This window comes from Poecilia latipinna, unplaced genomic scaffold, assembly GCF_001443285.1.
Source record: "Poecilia latipinna isolate Pla-1442-1.1 unplaced genomic scaffold, P_latipinna-1.0 Scaffold5388, whole genome shotgun sequence".
Classification (NCBI taxonomy): domain Eukaryota; kingdom Metazoa; phylum Chordata; class Actinopteri; order Cyprinodontiformes; family Poeciliidae; genus Poecilia; species Poecilia latipinna.
Window position 1 is genome coordinate 1 of NW_015118004.1, and position 7236 is coordinate 7236.

A 7236-nucleotide genomic window follows, 5' to 3' on the forward strand; every position below is an offset into this window, starting at 1 on the left:
GCAGCTGCTCGCTCTTATTTCTAATAAACCCTGTTGGCGGTACTACGTCTGCGGTGTGTTGGCGTCATTACAGTATTTACTTGCAGTACACCACCACTTTAAAAGATAATTACAGGATTGAAAAGGTAAATGTCCAGTAAAATACTGGTATCTACAGACGCCAGCTTTTTTTTTTTTTTTTTTTTTTTTCTTTTTTAACGGAAAAAAAAAAAAACCTGGCGTCTGCAGGTACCAGTATTTTTTTATCGTTCTTTCAGAAAAACGGTAGATTACCATTCTTTTAAAAAACGGGAAAGTACTGGCAGCTACAGACGCCAGTACTTTACCGTTCTGTGAAAGAACGGTAATCTACCGTCAAGATTAATTACGGTACAGCAACTGTGGATTTACAGTAAACTTCTGGCGTCTATAGCTGCCAGTATGTTACTGTAAATTCAGAGCGTTATTTCTTAGAGTGTATCGGAGAGACTTTAGGGAAGATTGAAATGTATAATCTTCCCGACCTAACCATTCTGTATCTGAATTGGCTTCCCCCGTGTGGCCTTGGAAGGGCAGCATATTTCCAATCTCCTTGAAGACATGTAAACACAACGCTCTTCCCTCCTCACCCCTCCTGTTATCGACTGTGAAGCTGGGCGCTCCCAAGGACATGCTCCTAGGTAACACCATCAGACTGATTGTTTGGGATACTGAGCTACATGATTCTTCTTGAAGAATGGCTCACAGTTCTGTGTCACCAACGTTATGATTTTTTTTCAGACAGAAAAAGTAAATGAAAAAAAGCACACAGATGATGTTTCTGAACAACAGAAGAGATCTGAGAGAGGATTGCACCTACTCCCATGTCAGAGGAATCCACAGTCACGGTGAATTGGGTCTTGGGGTTGGACTGGTTAAGGATGAGAGCGTTAGCTAATTTCCGTTTCAAAAGTTCAAAATCTGCCTGAGATGGCCAAAAGAACTGTGTCTTAGTGGAAGTGAGTTGAGTGATGGTCCCATTTCCAAATAAGGTTTGAGACTTACTTCCTCCTTAAGGTATGAGGGAGGAAATGGTCTGACTGTTGTTCTTAACAAAATGATAAAACGGTGATAAAAAGTATGTATTTTGGTCTTAATAAATGGGATAGACGATTTCAACTCCGTGACTCTTCTTCATCTTCATACAATGTGAACCACGCTGGAAAAAGGATAATCGCCAACAATCAGAGGCACTGATGGGATGTATGGAGGTCAGTGATTTGGATAACTTAGCGGATGCCAAACACTGGGTTTGATCACAAAGGAAATAGGAGATGTGTGATAATGTGGGTGAACAGGAAAAAGAGGAGAGATGTTCTCCCCCAAAGCAAACATCCATGGTCTACAGCAGCGGTTCTCAACGTGGGCGGTACCGCCCCCCAGGGGGCGTTCAGAGGCCCTCAGGGGGCGCTCGCGGGCATTTTTACAAAAGGGGGGCGCTGGGATGCCTTTGGGGGGGCGTTCAGTCGAAGGTAAGCTTTATACCTTAAATGCACAACAATACAAGTTTAGATTTTGAGCATCATGTGACTTTTCAGCGTAGCACTCTCTGTTTTTATGCCGCTTCGGCTTATGTCCCACGAAGGAGCGACCCCCCCCCCCCGAAGGAACGATTCTCACTCGCTCAGCAACCCCCCTCCCTCCGCCCCTTAAGGCGTGGCGGTAGGGGGTCGGTGAGGCACCTGGGTAAGTGCTAGGGGGGCGCTGGCCTGAAAAAGGTTGAGAAACACTGGTCAGCCTCCAATACACCACAACTTTGCAAATGAATCATCAAATTCATTTTGTACATCTTTCAACAGGTACAAAAATACATTTCAGACAATGTTGGTGGTACGACCTGGCTTGTTGAGTCGTAGTAAAAAACAGGAAGACAGACTTCAAAAATAACTAGGCTCTTTCTTGAGCAAAAGTAAAATAAATAATCAGGCAGTCCGGTGGCAGCTGGCTTAGCTGCAGCCAAAGCAGATGGATCAAGCCGATACTGCTGCTCCAAAAGAAAGCTGGGTGAGTCAGAGCTGGGCAGAGAAGTCAGCTTCTTCTTTTATACCCAGGAGACGCTGGGCCCTGAAGGATCCTGGGTGCCGCTACGTCTGGTGTGCCTCATCTTCAGATTTGAACAGAAGGAACAGAACCTTCCTTCAGTCCAAGTCTTTTGATAAATCCTGTCATGTTGGTAGTTTTCAAAGGAAGGTGTTTTGCATACAATGACAACAAATTATTTTCCTTTTCCAGCAGCCATTGTACAGCAGAAAAGCTGAAGAACAAACTTGTCCCGTAGTGAAGTGGGTGGAGCTCCATTGCCAGGTGAGGGACCGGCTGGGTTTGGGGTTGCTAGGTAACAAATTGATGTAACAATCTAGAGGTTCACGAAACAAGCCGTTTCACAGACACCAGCAGAACATTTACTTATTCCCAAAAAACGGCTGGGTATTTTTTTATTTGCTTTTGAACCATTTCTAGAAGCAGGAAACAAGCAAATGAAAGGCCAGAAACATGCAAAAAGAGAATTTTGCATGATAGTGGATCTTTAACATCATTCACACAATTGGTTCAAAGCAAAGAACAAACTGAAGACAGAGGACCTGCTGTTCGAGTGAACCCCCCATCCTCCCACTCCGCCCTGCAGTCCGACACTCATCATCATGCTATTTATTCTATGCCTCTCTGGCTGTGTTTATGTCGTCTCAGACAAGTGATGAAAGTTTGTCTTTCATCACTTCACCGCCCCTGCTCTAGATGCAGGGGACCCCTGATCTAGAGGAAAATGTTGAGGGAAAGATTCATAGCGAGCTTATTTAAGATACTGTTAGCACGATGCTAAATAACACAATCACACAAAGCTTAACATCTGAAATGAAAATTAGCTGCTTTTTATTTGTTATTAGTCATAGTAGCATACATTTGTTAAAAACAAGCAAAAATATAAAAAAAAAAACTGTCAAATCTTATTTAACATAAAGGTTTTTCACAGTTTCTACCCCTCAGTGATTTCAATCCTTTGACATTATTTTTAATTTTTTATATAAATTGCTCTGAGTAAAAATTTACACTGCTGACCACAGAGAAAAGACTTCCTTTGTGTTCCACATTGAATTCTTCAATAAAAAGGAAAATCCAAAAAAAAAAAAGAGAAACTTGTTTCAGTCTGACATGTCTAGCACACTTTTAAAAAATCAAATAAAGACAACAAAGAAGTTTGCAAAAAAGATTATTTAAGGCATTTTTTGTTTAGCCAGATTGAAGGCCGTGGAGGCGCGAGTTGAAATCTGGTCACCAGGATGTGACCGATGAACTCATTGAAGATTAGGAAACATCTGCTCCTGGTGGAAACTCTGAAATCACAAAAACATTTCAAAACATTACTATTTGTGAGTATTTGTGAGTCTCAATCAAAATATAAAATCAATTTTATCTGCAGGGCCTTCCTGATAAAATAATGGTTAAAAAATGCCACTGAAGGAATAACAATGTTTCAGTGAAAGAAATATATTATAATGCTAAGCATGGTTAAAAACTACAAATGGTCACCTGTGATGATGTCATAAAAGAGGACATTGATTGTTGATTCCATGCTGGGAGTTTGTCCATCCTGAATAAACTAATCACGTATGAGACAGTCCAACTCAGTTCACTCATGAGTAACACAACATGGTGTCAGGAGTGCTGTAAGTCATTGTTAGCATCCAACTCTGTTCGGCTACAGGAGACATGGGTGATGACAGCGCACCATCATGAATTGCGGTTATTGTGGTGAGGTTGGATGCAGTCAGACCCAAGTTAGGTGCAAAAAGTAGTTTACTGATGATCCAAAAATACACAAAGCCAGGAGCCAGAGATGAGCAGCATGAATAGAGCTCTGGAAGGGACACAGTGGATAGGATCCGGAGGGGAGCACTGCTAAGTGAGCCTGAGGATGATTGACAGCACCAGGGAGTAATCAGAGTACCAAGGGACTGCTGGGAACAATCGAGGGGTAGACGTATAGGGGGGGAGGGGGGAGTTAGGACAATTCCAAGGGACCCTGACCAGCAGGGGGCCCTCCCCACAAAAACTTTTTCTATATCTTACAGCAATAGAAAAAACAATTGGGGGCCTGTCAATTATAAAATTAATCATATAATGTTTTAAAAATTGTTTTAGCAGTAAAAATTAAATGTTTCCCCTCCAGACCAAAAAACAGACATCTTTGTTTACACTGACCCCCCTGGATCTGCTGAAATGGTTCGTTCCTGCTTGGCGCCTTGACAGTGACGTTTTCAGCAGCAGTCAGTAGAAGACGAGAACAACTGACTGTTTGCTTCCATTTCACTAGCATGTAATGAACGAAGGAAAGAATTTAACAAGATATTTATATATGTACCTGTACCTCTTACCACACTTAACAGGTGAGTCAGTCAGCAGCAGCTCTAACACCAATACCAGCATAACCTTTAACCCCCGTCTGAGCAACACTGTGTTCAATGATAACCTAGTTAGCATCATTCCAGGTAATCTGTGTGGATTTTTCCTGTCTCTCTACTCCTTTTACAGTTACACAACAAAAACAATTTATTTATTGCTCTCAGAAATTCAAACAATCTTTGAATCTCGATACACTCTGGTCTTGGTCTTGTCTTGGTCTCGGGTTAGGTGGTCTTGAACACAACACTGATGCACGGTGATATTGACAACCCGTGAGATATTACATTTGAGATACAAATTCACTATATAAAGTAACATTGGCTATTTCAATAACATCTTCTTCTCCCCCTTACCAATTTTTCTCAAAACATACCTTATAGTCCTCAAGAACTCCTCTGTTTATGAACATTTTCCCCACCACAGTCTTAAATGTAAACTTTTAAATCATGTAGCCCCCCTTTTCCATGTCTCTTGTTGACTCTCGGAGTCCAGGCCTCTCTGGAGAGCTCCGCTTCCATCCTCTCTCTCTCACTCATCTGCGCCGATATATCAAACCTCTCCAACGTCGGAATCGCATCGAGAAGAGTAGGGAAGGTTTTCATGCCGCTTTCAAGTCGATTCTGAGTTGCACAGGAAAACGACATTTTGCCTGTATTCCTTTTTCTTTAAGTTGCTTGATTATGCTCCGCAGTCTCACTCTCTTCTTTTGGACTTCCGGAGAGAAGTCCTGGTCAAAGTATATTCTTTTCCCTTGGAAGACGAGTTGTTTTTGAGACCATGCCTGTTGTAGCACCGCTTCTTTGTGGTGTAGTCCATAAAGCGGACAATGGACCTTACCAAGCCCCGCCCAGAAACGCCCCTCGAAAGTCTCACATGACTGCATATCTCACAAACAAAGTCTCGCGGTGCTTAGTTTCTATGTGTAATTTCATGTCGACTGACTCTCTGCAGAGTATTTCTGAGTCGATTAGCGTAGCAGGACAAGATCACTGATGCCTGTTGTTCTTGCAAGGCTGGGTAAGGCATGGTTTTAAAGGTGATTTCTGTTGGCAGATGTTCGAGTGTGCCTTGGCCTGACACACAGTACTCGGTGGCTAACACGATTAGCGTGGCTAACACGATTACGGTTTAGTAAAAAGCCTTTTCAGGTGAAATAAAATCTTTAATGTATGTCAGATACGGTACACATTGCATATTGATCTGTTCAGCTAACGTAAGGCTGTAACAGACAGGATGTAGGAGTTGTATCTGTGCTGCCTTTATGCTGTACTTGGCTAAAAGGTTTTCATAATGGATGTTTATTATTGACTTTATTTTTTTCATTCACTAAACAAAGAAAGCAAAGCAATAATACTTACACCAGCACACACTCCTTTGTTCTTATTGATCCTACTGCGGTTGAGCTGCAAATGTGCACAAGCTTTGATCTGTGCAAGTCGTTCCATTTCAGATTTTGGAAATCTGTGAAATGCTATTTAACAGTTTTTTAAATAATACTGGGATCATTATGAGTATTTGAGGTATAGATATTAGGATCCAGTAGGTGGCAGTAGTGCATCAATAATGGATGCAAGCTGCCGTTGAAATCTAAAGAAGAAGAAAGCAACCATTTTCATTTAGCTCATGCTAGTAGCGACATGAAGGATCAGCACTTTTACTGTTACAGTTTCCGATCAGAAGCTTCCGTAATCAGTTAAATTTCAGTTTAAAGTTCAGTTAAATCTAATCTTGGCAACTTTTTCTTTTTCAACCGTAATAAATGTGATATTCAATTGACTGTTATGACTCAGATGTTGGCTGTCCCCCCCCTTTGCTGCTGCTGCATCGCTGTGGAAAACCTGGAGCGGCAGACAGAGATATCAGCGGCTTAATGTTTATGTTTACTGGTTTAAAAAAACTTTGGGGTTTTGGTTTATAGTCCAGTGCGGCTCATAGTTTGGAAAATACGGACTATAATCCTTGCTGGATTTTTGCTGTGAAGAACCCAGAGACGGTTATTTGATTGTGCTTTCTGGAAAACAACATATTTTTACATTTAGGCTCCTGCAATCGACTCACTTTTTCTGTTACAAACTGACTCCAGCCTCCAGCAGAGAAGGGAAAAGTTATGTGGCCCTCAGGAAAAAGTTTGGGGACCCCTGATGTAAAGCAAAAACCATGGAATAGTTCATACATTCATAAATCTAGAGCGTTTTACCTCTGGTTCTGCTTCTCTGATGATTTTTAACCTCATTTGTCTTCACAGATGCATAAACTGCATGTGGGTCAGTCCCTAAAAAATAAAAATAAAATTACTGTACAGTACGACTGCTGTTCATTAATTTTAAAAGGTTTTATACACCATTATGAAGAATGCTTTATAAACAGCAGCAGGTTTGCAGGGTTTTTCTTTTTAACTTAACACCTTTTCAGTGAGTCACTAAACATGTGATGGAAATTTATCTGAAATCAGGAAGTTAACCACAAACGTCTTGATCATTTTCACAGAGGAAACATTTCAACACAAAGCAGAAAATAACAAGAAACCAAAAAGACCAGACCAGAAAGAGAAACCAACCAGTCTGAGCTGCTAAGGTTTCACTTCTCACTTCACATCAGAGCAGCTATGAGTTAGTAGAAAAGAATAAAAATAACTTAAAAAGTTTTAGTTGCAGATGAAGACACTGATAAATGTTTCTGAATGATCAACTATTGGTCTTTATTCTTTGTGTTTTCTAAAGCTGAACTTTACAGTCATAGCATTAATACACTCAATAAATGAAATTAAACATTTCATTTAGTGAGGAATGTTTGATGTTAAGAGTTCAAGTGAACAAA

General features: G+C 40.9%; 1 long non-coding RNA gene across 1 annotated transcript; it reads right to left on the reverse strand.

Moving 5' to 3' along the window:
* Positions 1 to 3213: 3213 nt before the first annotated feature.
* LOC106943509 (uncharacterized) lies at positions 3214 to 6984 on the reverse strand. Its single transcript, XR_001423933.1, has 2 exons — positions 6617 to 6984; positions 3214 to 3350 (listed from the first exon to the last, which is right to left on the reverse strand). It is a non-coding gene; the product is annotated as an uncharacterized LOC106943509 (long non-coding RNA).
* Between the last annotated feature and the right edge of the window lie 252 nt (positions 6985 to 7236).